Here is a 15,275-nt window from a genome sequence, read left to right on the forward strand (position 1 = left end):
ATCTCTGACACGGACATATTGACTTAAAGGAAAGGAGGGGTGCCAGGGCCGCGACGGAGGGGTGGGTAGTTGTGGTGTGTGTCTGGGGGGGGTGTACGTGTCCCATTCAATTCTCAAGGTGAGGCGATTGATGCAGAGAGGTGACCACTGACTCATATAAGCCACCCAGAAGCCCTTTTTTTTAAAACTAGAAGTCACAGGCCGACAAGCGCGTGAGACCTAAACGGGACGGCCTTCTTCCTCTCATCTCACTGAAATCAGCCTCACCCCATTAGTGTATGCTGACCCCAGCCCCCGCCTCTCCAAACACACACTCACATCCCTTTTCACACTGTCGGCCGTGCCCTTCTGCGGGCTACTGAAGTCCAACGGCTAACGTGGGTTTGGGTCGTAACGGGGTCGCGACACCTTGACATTGTGTAGGGTGACAGAGAGAGGAGCCAGAGGAGGGAGGGCACAGCTAGCCAGCTACCTCGGAGACCTTTCAAGTATCACCTGAAGGAGAGGGAGGAGGAAAAAAAGCGGGAAGTGTTTTAGTAATTTGTCCCCCGTCACACGTTGTTTGCATGGAGTCATTAAGGGCCATTTAGGTTTTGCCTTGAAGGGAAGAGGCCAGAGAATTTGGGTGCGGACGCTCTTTGGGGGAGAGGCAGTGGGAGTGAAGGAGTGAAAATTAAAGCGTCGCTCTTCAACAAATCATCTCTGAGCACCGCGGTACACGCAGAACGTATTAATGTTTCCACTGACTTCAGTCGCCTGTTTGACATTAATGATGATTTGCTCCATCTCATGCAATGGGGAGTCTGGAGTTGTCCAAAAACATAAACAAAAGTATGGGCTGTCTTGTTGCTGGTTGCTAACACGTGAAATAACTTTATGTGACTGCATGCATTTCGAAGACCTCACTAAACTATTCTTGCTTGGATGGATGCTTTGGCCATTGCTCAGGAAAGAGAAACTGCCAAAATGTGTCACAGTGCTACAATTGAATAACAATCAACCGATAGACCCCATGAGTTCTAAGTTTTTGGCCAGAGTTTGACAGATAAATGTCAAGTCCCCTGGACGAGACGTAATCAAAAAGTCTCGTTTCTGTTCTCAGACTTTTGCTGAACAATATGAGTGCCTTAATGACATAATAAGCCTTCAGAGCTGGGTGGACTGGTGGTGAAAGTTTGGGAAGTAAAATGATGTAAGAGTTTTTTTGTCAGCTCTTTAATTTTGTTTTTCCTCCCTGAATTGAACGACCCCATAATCGTTTTCTTGGATGGCCACAATTACCAAATTAAGGGTCTGGTTGTTTGTAATGTGGCATACAATTGCTATGAGACCTACAAACTGGCCAGAAGGTTTGACTCATTCACACAAAATGTGTTACTATTTGACAATCATTATATATATAACACCTAGCCGCCCTGCTGCTACCCTTAAAGAAATGGCCGTTTGTAGATCTCACTACTGACACGTAGACCCAAAGCAAATTAAAACTCAGCTTAGAAACAGCTTTGAAAAGGTGATACTTTAGAATCAAAAGGATGCTGAAGCCCACCAAGAGTGTGACCTGGACTCACCCGCCTAATTTGATGAGGACTTTGATTTTAAGTCATTACCTTCATGTTAGGGGTGAGAAGTACTAAGTGGGTGTTCAAAGCCGAAACCTGTCAGGCCAATGTTTATCTGATTACTGTGCTGTCTGAAAAGCACTTCCTCAGGTGCAACTGGTCTGTTGTGCCCTTGTTGTGGCAACACACCAGATTGGTCTCATATTGTGTCATCAAATTCAGTTTTTAAATTCAGGTTTTAATGTTAACAATGTCGATTAAAAAATACTTCATTATATCTACTAATTATAACCTTTTGGAATAAATCCCATTATTCTCACTGTTTGTTGAAGTCAAACTCGCTTTGTGTTTGAAAAATAAACTTTCTTGTACCCCTATTTCAGGCTAAAGTTGTGCCGTGTTTCTCTGAAAGCTGCTGTTATTAATCACTTCCCATTAGCCGAAAAATGTCCAAACCTGAGAACACAGCCTCATTAATAGGAAGAATATATGGCATCTCATTTAGGCAGGATGAGGCGTTTTACTTTACTGCGGGCCCACCTATTGTTGAAGGCTAACTTGTGCTGCTTTAATGCAATAATGAACATTTTACATCAAATTAAAGACCTTAATCTTAACGTAGGTTTCAGTTTTGCAGCATAGGGATATCTCCAATCCAGAGCAATACAAGGGGTCAGTTAGTCCACTATAAACCCCCTGATGCTCCCCCTTACAATGTAAGTTCAACAATAAGTTGCACTGGAGTGCAGCTGCTGCACACAAGTCCTCTTTTCCCAGTCACGAAAGGTCCCACAGCAGTTGGAGTGGAGTCCCTCCTTGAGCTGCCTCTGCTCTGCTAAGCTAGCCTGAACCTGTAGTTCCACTCATCCTAATCGCTGAGCCCAATCCATTCCCCTGTCTAGCACCTCTTCAGAGGCCGCTCGCCCCTTTGTTCTGACAATACACAAACGACCATTCAAATGGAGGGACTCTGTAATCAGTGAAATACTAGCCTCTGGGCTTTGTAGAATAGAAAAAAAAAGGGAGGGAGCGAGAGAGAGAGAGCAACATAGAAAGAGAAGAGAGAGAGAGAGAAAATCCATCCATGACCAATCAGCTCTAACTACCTGTCTGGCTTTTTAGCTGCAGATGTTATTTGGAAAAGAGGGGAAAAAATGTGCCCATTCCAGATGTAAGATGTACAAAGGGAAGGCAGGCTGGTACCTCCACCCACCGAGAAAAAGGCTGGACCCTTCCACACCCATCCAGCTTTGATATGGCTAATGTTGTTTTTGCTCTTGCCAGTGCAATTTCCTTCAAACAAGTATGTGATGCATTACGTCACCTCACACTAAATTTAGACAGTGTGAAAGATAAAATAAAATATGATTGATGGCAGTCTCGCTGTCAAAGCATGCGGAGATCTTAACGGATCTGACTGGATCGAACTTCACCGGGGAATGTCTCTGCATCATTTATCCAGGTAAAGAAAAGTATATACATATTCATATGAATGGGTTTGTAGTGGGTATGATCCATATCTGGAAAACACAAGAAGCTTTTACAATATATTGTATTTGTTTATTTGATTAATTTAGTTTCATCCTGCACAACAATAATCAAACCAGGGCTTGTAAACAAAACACACCTATTGAGTCATGTTGTTTATTGTAAAGACGTTCGGCAGCCTGTCAGTTCAGTAACAGTGTGCTGTCGTTTGCAGGTAAAATAGGTTTTTATTTGGAGTCCTGTAATTTCTCCTAGTGTGACGCAGTAATACATTAATACAATATCAGTACAGTGATAGCAGTCATTGTTTAAGTCTCTCCGAATCTTTTAGACACCCAGTCTACAGTTTTGTGATGTTACTGTGCTGAGCTGATGACAGTTTGGTTAATATAATCATATTACTAATTATTAGTGTTGTGATCATTAATCAAACCCTCAGCCCTGGAAGTGTCGATGCATTGAGCTGTCAAAGAGGCATTCCAGCATTAATGTGCCAGCATTAATTAATGAAATGTGCACAAGATATCTGGAAGTGGTAGTTGGGTTGGGAGCTTTTGGACAGTTTTTACTTTGTATTTGTGTTATACTTGGTAGGATAAATAAAAGCATTAAGACAATAAAAAGAAGTAGCCGAGCTACAATAAAAGCGGTTAAAGCCCAGTGCAGTGTTGGTAAAAGTGTGTCGTGGGTCAAGAAATGCATTAGCTCAACACAAATAAAGTGTGGGATGTTTTGCATGGCCAGTTGTAAGTCATCCCTGCTCTGTGAAAACCATTTTTAAATGTGAATCATAATTGTCTACAGTCCTGCAGCTTTGCCTACCTGTGCAGGGGAGGAACACAGTTAATGTGTCTGTGTGTGTGTGTGTGTTGGGCTTTCAAGGTTTAGAGAGGCACTTAAAACTTTTATCAAACACTTTTAATGCAGTAATATCCTATTCCTATTTTCTCCTGCCTTTGCGGGGAAGGACTCAATGACGATTGTATTTTCTTTACTTCTTTCATGTCTGAAATAAAGTAATAAAGTAAATCAACTGCAGTTTTATTCATTTCTGCTTTTATCTGTTGAGACTGTTTGTGTCTGTATGCATACACTCACTTCGTTTAATTGGCAGAGAGAAAACCAACCAATCATTGTACTTGTCACATTTTGCTTTCACCTTGTTAAAACCTTGTAGAGAACATGCTGGTGAAGATGGGAAAGATGTCAAGTGAGACAACATGCAAGGTGCATAACGGCCTCACAGAGCTCGGGGGCTAAAGTCATTACAGATATCAGCTTTTTGAAGTTTGCGGACTGACAAATTACCTTGTCGAACCACAGTGGTCTGAGTGAGGCATGTCTGTCAAATATATGATAACAGTGCTGCCTGAGGCTGCTGCTGATCTCGGACTGATAAGTGTGAAACAGATAAATGTGCGTTCACTTAAGTGCACTTACTGTTGTGGTAAATTAAAAGTTAAATTCAAACTCTTACCTGTGGTCACCACCAGGTAACGGCCTCCAGTTTAAAGAATAAAAACTCTCAATTTTATAGGTATATACATTTTCTCAGAGCATATTTTATATCTTTATAATTGTGGCCATCATTCCTATCAAGTAGATAACACGTTACTCACCACTTAATTACTGGCATGTGGTGATGCAGTGACATCTGTTTGAATGGAGTCCTTTATGGCAGCAACAGGAGTGGTTTACGATCAAACAGACCTACAGACATTAACCCTGTAACTACGTCTGTTACACATCAATGATTTATTTGAAATATTGGTCAGCCCTATACTAAATAATCATTACTTACCTATAAATGATATTTTTATTTAAGGAGAAATGAGTGTCCATCCATTCATCCACTTTTTACTGCTTACTTTGGTCCAAGTCATGGCTGCTGGCTTAGCAAGGAAGCCCAGTAACCACCTGCACCTCCTCCTGAAGGGGCAATCTACCATGGTCAGGTTTGATAAAGCCAGCAGAACTGCAGCATTAGTAAAAAAAAAGCAGATTTAGATACGCCCTGGCATAAGCTTTCCTTGGGAGGCTGAGAAATGTAGTCCCCCAATAACTGGAGGATGTTATAAGAAGAAGAATCACCACCTCCATTTAGCAGTCCGTGAGTCCTGTCCTGACTTCAACACTGGAAAGACCTCTAGACCTCTGGACCTCTGGTCTTCTGGCTCCGCAGAGACCTTCTGATCCGATAATACTCCGGGGATATCAGCAGTCAAGGTCAGTAGTTCTCCTCTACTGAAAACAACCTGAGCAAGAACCTCACTCACTCATCTCCCTATCCTGACCCAACCAAAAGTCCTTCTTTAACTTTCTTTAACTTCCTCAAACCCAGTTGCAGTTGAAGACTTTGTGAAAAGGGGGCTCAGCCATGCACAGCGGCTGTCGCATAGAGATGACCATATCATTCTCCGGGGAAAAAGTCACCATACTGGTGTTGAACCAGAACCTCATGACATCCACATGTGCATCTCACACTAGGTAACTCCAGAAAAGGAGAGAAGCCAGCCATCTTTTACACACTGGCCTTGGTTTGCTCGCCACCAGAAAAGTGCCACTTCATGCCACATCCCAGAGCCAGTTGTAATAGTGGTATACCAAGGCCCCACCTCCATTTTAACCAGGTAGCTGTTTACACATTCGTAGGACAATGGGATCATGGTTAGTAGGCTTAATAATGGCATTCTTCAAAAAGGTGGGGGCATGACCAGTAATAGGGGAATTGTTAATAATTAAGAGTAAGCTGGAGGGAATAGCTAGTATAACTTCCTTGAGGATGTAAGAGGAAATACATTTTTGAGCAACTGGAAGGTTTCATACGTGACAAAATGTAGGGTGAATAATCATTTTTCTGACAAGGAAGTGGACAACAGTCTCGCAGTCTTCTATGGAGTAGCGCCTGGACTTACAAGAAAGTGAACTGGCAGTAATTACCTCAGAATCCTGAATCCAGGTTCTCGTTAACTTTTTGGCTGTATGAAAGCATTGAGTTCTCTTAGCTTCAAGTAATCAGATTTACATTTAGGTGTAACCTTTCTAAATGACCGTATTAGGGTTTGAATTGAATTATTCAACACATGGGTTGGTTTAACATGTTTTAGCCTAAGTCAAGTGTTTTAGAGCAGGGGACATTAAAGCAGCCAATGTGATGGCTGCCACACCAAACATAACATTGAGTCATATAGAATTTGGCATCTCACTGGACATTTTTGGAATACCAGATCATCTTCTGAAACGCTGTGCATAATGCCATTATCACTCTTCGTCAGTATATATCCAGACAGTTGTTTTCTCAGCCTCTATTTAGTCAAAAAAAAAAAGAAAGGTAGGCTACCTTTCCAAAATCTTCATGCATAATCTCAGAAAGATGACAATGTGGGCCATGAGGCCACAGAACAAAGTGTAGGTGAGTTTTCTTTTGCAATGCCTGAGCCCTGCAAACTCCCCCAGACCTGAGCCTGACTCTCAGAAGCCTCTCCTCTATGTGAGGGGAAAAAGCTCTGAGTTTGTGGGCAGAGGAATGCAGCTCACATCTTTGCCATAGCAGCCGTAGAGGTAATGTGCTCGCGTGTTGGCGCTTGTCGAGGCGAGCGCACCTCCCTCTTCTGCATTAATAACCGCATGTCCTATTGCTGTACCAACTGGGCTGTGTTTTACTGGGCCAGGGTTTGCTTACGGGAAGATAGATGATGAACTCCCCCACCTCTTCCTCTAATTTACACAATTACTTCCCCCGATGTCTGTTTCCCTGAAGTGTTCCCAATCCCTGAATGAACAACCCCCGCAAATCCCCACCCTGTCGTCCCTCCATGCCAAGAGCGTACTTAAGCAAAAAAATGATGATACAATAGAGCGCAAGACTTAATTTACGACTGAAATAGTTAAAAATAGCTCCGTTTAATATTCACACTATTCATGATAATGCCACAGAGTTCACAAATCCTGACAGGAAAAGAGTTGCCTGCTTTTTTTTATATGAAGAAAAATGTTTACATAAGCGCATCATCCGTGACAATTGACTTATACATAGAAGGAATTGTTATTAAGATACAGTCAACTGTCAAAATCTTGCCGTGAAAGAGAAAATCACTGGTGATGACAATGATGGCTTCCTTTCCGTCTAATATAAACATACCAGCATGATCACTTTTTCCCCCGAGGGCAAAGTCATTGTTCCATTTTGAAAGCTCTCTGTGAATGCTTGAAATGTTCCCTTGATATTTTTTCTCTCTGCTCGTTTATTTGCTTGTATCCAGGTGATGTGCCAACCTGTCACATCAAGCACAGACGGCCTTATTTCCTCAGAGCAAAGGTCAAAACAATTGTCATGGGAGGGATGGGTGTGTGTGTGTGTGTAGTGCAGAAGAGTAGTTTTAGTTTGACGTGTTAAGTACAAACTACCAAAAGAAAACAGATATTGTTCACAACATGCTCACCCAAACATGCCGTTGACAGAGGTTTTTACAAATCTTCTGAGAGAGTCATGATTTTCGTCTGAAAATACTTCTTATCAGTCTAAATCACAAACTGGCTGCACAAAAAAGAATTTGATCCCTTTAACGGAGACGGTGTTTTTCCATATTTGTATATTCAATGAAAATCAGCTGGTTTGTTTGAGGACTTGGAGAGGCTAATCACAACCCTGTCCATCTGTACAAATCACATTAAATGACCGATAAAGGGTAATTAAGTCCAAAAATCCAGGTTATCTTTCACTGCCACTTGGGGATGCCAAAGTGCAAATCTGACAGTGCAGCTTCAGAAAGAATGCTTCTTTTTCAACACATCTGCATGTCCCATTTTGGAGGACATACACCGAGTTGCTTTCCAACTTCACTCTTTCTTAATAACAACACTTATCACCAGATACAGGACTGACCACGTGTCTTAACCACAGAATTATTATATAGTATTAACACGTGTTAACAACACCTGTTGTCGTTGAGGTTTTTTTTTTTTTCCAAACTAGACGCACAGATGTGTTTAAAATCACACATCCCTTTGGGTCGTGAGAAAAAAGAGGGCGGAAATGTACATGCCTGCAGAGACATGACCTTACATTTCTTTCCACCAGAGATGAGTATGAAAATATTGTCCTCAATTAGATGTCCTGCAGGTAAACCCTGGAAAGACTATTTGACTGATAATACATGAACGTTTGCAGAACTTCTAATGTAGTAAAACAACACCTGACAAAAAGTTGGAGTTTACACTAAAATAGATATACAACAACAAATAGATATATAAGGTGACATTACTTAAAATAAACTAATGAAGTGAGTGGGTTTAGTTGCCATTCACCACTGCTTTTAGCTATCAAAACTGGAGTTGTAAAAAATGCAGGCGGAGGCGTTGTGAGTGGAGTGATACAGTCAGTCTGACAGTAGTGTTAGCATTCCCTGAAGGCAGTTTAAAGAACAGTGTAGGATGAGGTTGCATAATCTGTGCCTCAGATTCATGGAAAAGAGTGCCTGGTCTTTGAGAAAGATACACTGACACTTCCAAGACGTCTGGAGAGAAGCATGTGGAGCAACACTCTTGGCAGCAGCACAGGTGATCGTATCAAATGGAAATTTGTAGCTTAATTGATACTAGTTGCTACAAGCCGTACTAACAAAGGAGGTGGTGAAGTGGTGACAACACGTCTGAATTTTAATATGAATTTGAGAGTTTGTTTCTTCAAGCCTATGTAAACAGATTTTCAAGATTTTCATAAATGACTAAGCCGCAACGGGCTTTGACCTGGATACAAACGTAATGTGACATTTTTACGATTTCCGATTCCATCCTCACATGAGCTCATAGGTATCCTGTCGAGCTTTTGGCCACTTGTAGTGCTATAGAGCAATGTTTTTATGAGTGGGCCTGTGTATGACCAATGTAGTTTTTTCTGCACTTGGCTTCTGTTCTTTGTTTCAGGAAGGTCCCAATAAACTAACTCCTCCTATCCAATCAGAGGCACCTGATCCACCTACAAAAGGCCTTTCCTCCACCTCCCACTCTCTCTCTCAGCCAGCAGAATCTGCAGGAGCAGAGACTCTCCACACCACTTTGTTTGTTTTTTGTTTTCTTTTATTTGCTTAATAAACCTAAAATGTAGTTTATCCAACTTTGTTTTCTTCCTTCACGTTGCTTCCCTTCATCCGGGGTTGTAACAGTCAACAGTTGGTGGCTGTAACATGCCAAGAAATGTGGAAATGCCCCAACAAAGGCAGTGAAGAAGACTACAAACCAGCAAACATGGATGGAAACAATGTACAATTAAAATACTATAGCTTTGCAAATGTTTTATGAGGAAGGAAAAGCATTCGACATGCTTGTTAGACCTCAGCGATACACACAATGCATTTTGGTGGGAAACACTTAATGTAAACTTATTCATAACTTGATAACTTTTATACCTTTAATATGAAATGGAGTTTAAACTGGCTGTTGCACCTACAAGCTGAGAGAGTTTGAACATCATTACTGGGGTTCAACCAGAATGGGTTAAACCCTAGTAAGGATCCCATATCATCATACATGAGGCCAAAAACTATCCTAGGCTGTATTCGAAACTGCCTACTGTACTAGCAGTATGTACTGATTTGGCCAAAATGTAGTATGCAGTACGTCAAAAACACCCGATTCTGAAAAAATCTTCAGTATGCATCAGACCAGTCTACGTCGCATACTGTGTCCCACAAAGCAAAGGGCTGGCGGTGGATTTCCATTAACGTTATGTAAACTTTCACTTACTTCACCCCAGCAGTCCACCAAAATCTGTGTCTGAACAAATTTGAGGCGAGAAATAAGCAACCCACTTACTGAATCTTCACTCATATTAGACCTACAAGGTCTAATTTAAAGGTTTGTTTAAAATACCTGCATGATTATTACTTCCGCTTTCCAAAACCTGAAACCAGGTCAGTAAGCCTGACCGGGCATACTGCAAAACAAATCGATCTGACAGTTTCACACTGCATTACTGGGTAGAATGTAATAGGACGTTCCAAATACAGCCCTACATATATTTTTGGATTTCATCTATCAAAAGGAAGTATCTTTTTAGCATTTACATTTGCATATTTTCACACCTAAGTATTGAGTGTTTCACAAAGAATGCTGTCATGACTCATTGACCAGGTAAATCCAGGTGAAAGCTGTAACACGTCATTGCTTTCATTAATTAAACCCACTTCAACCATCACGCAGAAGAGAAAAAGAGGAAAAGTGTAAGCCGAGTGAATTATATGGTGTAAAACAGGGTGCAAATGACTTTCAGTTGGCAAGGGTAGAAGGAAAAAAAAAAAAAAACGAGTTTAAGTTTTGTGATGAAGAGGAAAAACAAAGTCTTAAATCAATGGTTAACACACTTTAGCAGACATTTCTTCTGCCCTAACGTTGACATTTTAAAATTCACCTGGAAGCTGATTCTCAGGTTTTGTTCATGTTTTGTATTTTCGCCTAGCTAGATGTTTTTCAGATCAGTCACTAGTATAACATGACGTACTGGTTACATGAGTATTGCATTCTTTCAAAAGTGCTAGGAAGTGTTTTAAGAGCTATAAAAAGGTTCTTCAAATGGTTTGAATGTACAAGACCAGCCTGAGCCAATTAGATGTCATCTACTGTACCTCCTCTCCCCCACTTGCATTTCACTAAGAAGTGTTGTGAAAACAATTATTTGTCTGTGGTCATGTCCGGTTTGCAGTTGTTTGTGTCTTTAATGTTACAAAGAACACAACAACCCTGGAGCTTTTATATGTTTAAGGTTTTATATTTCAATAAAAAAAATAAATCACACTCAAATTTGGTTTTGTTTGAGTTTAAATGCCCCTAAACAGTGAAAATGATTCAGTTTGGATGAAAGATTATTTAATCCATCCCCCCCTACACACACACACACACACACACACACACACACACACACACACACACACAGGCTTCAGGCTTTTAATAAGGCAGATGGCTGAACAAGCTGGTTTTATACAGCACAAACTGCCCGTCCTGTGCTTCACTCACAAGTTCTTCATAGGGGGGACAAACACAGTCACAAACAAAACACACCTGTTCTCCTAAGAGCGAGCGCGCACACACACACACGCACACACACACACAGGTTGAACAGATCGTCCTCAGATGGAGGCGTCTATGTCTGCGAACAGACTGTGATGTCTGTCCTGTCCCATATCGTGTGACTGCTGGGATTAGAGAAAAGGGCGATATTTCCCTAATGGCCTAATGATGTGTTTGGCTGCCACACGCAGGGTAGTGATACCTGCAGTCTCACATGGACAGCACACCTGCATTGACCCTGTGTGGTTTAACTGTTAAAGAGAGGCACTAACTTTAACATAACAAGGAGAAACATTTAAAGGTCAGTTCACCCAAATTACAAAAGAAACATATATATTCTCACTTTTAGTGGTATCTAGTCATGAAGGCAGTTTTATTTGCCCGGGTTTTGAGGTGCCAGTCTCTTATTTCTGCCTCTATCCAAAAACAATCCCTGGAATCATATTTTCTACAGAAGAAATGTTTTTTAATTAACAATATGTTAATAATGAGGACTTGGACAGACAATTTTCCGTTGAAATGTAACAGTCGAGGCGAGATACCACTAGAAGTGAGAACATTTGTTTTTTGAGTGTTGTAATGAAGATATGATCACACCTACAGTTCAAAACCAGTGTAGACCTTTATTGCGTTTTGTTTTAGTTCACACTGCGCAATGAGATAGGCTAAATATATAGCTAGATATATAACTATGTATGTGACAGTTTTTCTTATAAAAAACATATATAAATATTGTATGATTGCAGAAATAATGCAATTTAAACAATCATCTTAAGCCTTAAGATGATGGATTGGAAGATGTCTAATAACCAGAACACTTGCACATTAAATAAACATTATTTCTCCATGTCACCTTTTCTGCCAAGGTTTCCGCTTCCTCCTCTTGTTTCCTTTTGTCCAATATTACAAATATGACTTATAACCTTTTCTAACCTGCTACTACAAGGGACTTTTGATTTTACAGTGTTGTCTGTAGCTTTTTTTCCTGCTATCTACCACCTGACCGATGCTCATTTTGTTGGTATTGAATACTCTGCAAGCGTCAATACTATTTTCTCTCCACTGAGGTGCACCGAGCAACTTGTAGACCTGCCATTCTTTATATATATATATATATATATATGCGTGTGTGTGTGTGCTTTGGGATTTTGTTGTGTGTGTTCATACCTTCAGGCTGGTTCAGTCAAACCCTGGACTGGAATTCAAGTCAACCACAAAGGGGGGATTTCCACGTGCCTCTCAGTCGTCTTGTTTGGAACATAAAATTGTGCGTCATCCCGTGGCTGCATCCGCCTCACTTCCTCGTGGCTACAGGGCAAAAAACTGTTCAGCTGGCAGTGAAGTAATGCCTGACTCACACTTCAGGTAAAAGCTTAATCAATTTATATCATTATGAAGTCTCGCTTTGAAGTTAACGCCTGGACTTCAGTGCCACCCAGTGGTGACGGCAAAGATGGGAGGTAATTACAATTAAGGGAAAGGTTCACATTTTTCCAAGTATGTCTTAAAACTATACTCACATGCCCGTATGTACATTGAAAGCGTTGCTGGTTGCTTTAATTGTTCCAGCTGTTCACAGTGGCTGCAGATTTTTCTTGAAGGAAAGTCGATATAAGTGATGAGGGACAAAATCCACAGTCCTAACTTAGCGCAAAAATGAATTCTTAAGTTCAGCCAAAGCTAATATGAGGTTTCATCAGTTCGAGTCAGTCAAATCAAGAAGGTATTTTCCATAGTTGGTCTTTTCTGTACGATAAAGCGCTATTGTTACTGTCTGTGGAAACACAAAAAGGGAATTTGGCACTTTGGAAGATACCCACTTGATTTGTCGGACTCGGACCGCTGAAGCCTATTATCTTTTGCACAGAACAGAAAGGAATCTTCACAGCCAGGCTTGACAGGAGGAACAATCACAACCACCACCAAAAAGGATATTGTGGGATTTTAACAGTGGTAACGTAGTGAACATAATCAGTTAAACTTAAACGACCATGTTCAAGTCTCAAAATCGCAGCTCGTCGCAACTTTTCCAACTATGCTTCGAAACTGTACTGTGTGGACTTTAAAAATATCACAAGTGAGTCGTGATGACATTCTAGGATTTGGGAGCACCAGTCGACATCAAATCAAGGGGTTTGCATTTCACTCACTTTCACAAGGGCAACTTTGGCCAATATTAAAAGGCAGTGTTGCCCAAGATGCTTCAGTGCTTAACAGTTTCTTTATGCTGCATTCAACTTGTAAACCTGGAAAAGAGTTTAGCCGGTCAAATAGCTGACAACTGCAAAACACCAGCGGGCAACTCAGAAAGCTACTCGAACTAAGTCCAAGTTGCAGATAATCAAGCAGCATGTCCACTCATATGGTCATGTTTGTCCCTCTCATAGCATGAACCATACTTGTAGTCCACTCTTCAAAGTAGAGTGCATCGTCTTAGAAACACAGGTTAGCTGTTGTCGATGCGCCGCTTCTTTTCAAACGAGGAAAAATAGGTGATTTAGTAACTCTACACCAAACCCCCCAAAAGACTGAAAACTGCCTCATAACTGCAAAAATAAATACTGAATTGGGTATTATCTATAATGTTTTAGTTCTGGACATATTGACAGTAATGTCTACCAGCTGTGTGCGATGGAAAACTGTAAGGTCCGATTGTTCAGACGACTAATATTTTACTCAGGTCTACAGGTAAAAAAAAACTTCAACATGTGTGACTCAAAACCAGCTGGGATTCACTTTATTCAGGTAAATGTTACAGGTAGGATAAAAAAAAAAAAATGGATATGTTCATTTCAACAAACCATGAACGAATGAATATCCACCATCAGCAGTCATGCGGGAACTTACCAATAAAGTTTGACTAAATGGACAAAATGCACTTTCTTTCATCATCATGCCAAGTCAGCACAGCCATCATAATACTAATTCAGATTTGACTACAATACAGTGTATTACCATTTAATTTGCATTGACATATGCATCAAATAAGTACAAGCCTTGTTTCTTGTCAATTCAAACTGAAGATGCCACTCACCACATACTGATGTTTTACAGTAGACAGACACAAGGCAAGATTATGGATAAAGAAAATACAGCGGGGGGTCATTGGATCGATACATTACAAAATCATAGATCAATCTCAGATTTACTCTTACTATATATTTACTACTACTCAAGATCCAGAAAACGTAATGACAACTTTATAATGCTGTTCTGAACTCAATGTGCTACCATGCTAGCAACATTGTAAAGGAGCAAAACTACAGTGTTTGCTGCAAATTGTATTTTTGAAAGCCAAATTTCAACCTCATTTTTGTTAAAACGTTTAAAAATAATGAGCCCAAAACATACATCAGGTTATCAACAAAGATTACAATCTCTTTTTTTTCCCCCACTAGGACTATTTAGTTACTGGCTTCAAAATGATTCGGACAGAATCAAAGGAGGACAACCAAAAGATGACAAACAGCAGGGCTACAATGTAAAGTTAACAAAAACAGGACAGTCCCAACATTTGAAAAGGGGTTTTATACTCAACATAAAACATTTATACACCAAACTAGAACACAACATTTCAACTGAAGATCATGACAAATGATCCAAGCTGCAAATCCAGCTATTAGCAAGGGGCGGATTAAGCATACACTTAAAAATATAATTGTTCAGCTGCCGTACTTGTAAAGAAAAGCAAGAGACTTATTTACAGAAGAAAAGTTCATTAAGGGAAGTATTAAAAATCAGTAATGAAGGACTCCGTCATACACAAGCCAAAAAATAAATCCTAGTGATGGCATCCTGCTCCTACTGAAACCTCGCAACAAAGAGGACATTACCGATATTCAAAATGTAATTTTAATTACCAGGGAAACTTCAATGACCTAAATTAGTTCAGCTAGTTAGTAGTACAGCTAAGGATATCCTTTACAGACAACAGGTTGAACCAAGCAATTTGATTGGTTAAAGGTGGTATCCTTCTGCCAACATTTGGCTCATAAAAGGCATTATACGGGACCATAAACACATTATAAGCCCAGAGCGAGTGTACGCTTATTGTCATCAGAGCACTGATATACACGAGTGCTAACAATTACGGGGTTGAGTTCTTTATGGGCTTTCTGTAAAGGTGACGCCATGTTACTCTGATGTAATTTTCTGATATAT

This window comes from Enoplosus armatus, chromosome 10, assembly GCF_043641665.1.
Source record: "Enoplosus armatus isolate fEnoArm2 chromosome 10, fEnoArm2.hap1, whole genome shotgun sequence".
Lineage (NCBI taxonomy): Eukaryota > Metazoa > Chordata > Actinopteri > Centrarchiformes > Enoplosidae > Enoplosus > Enoplosus armatus.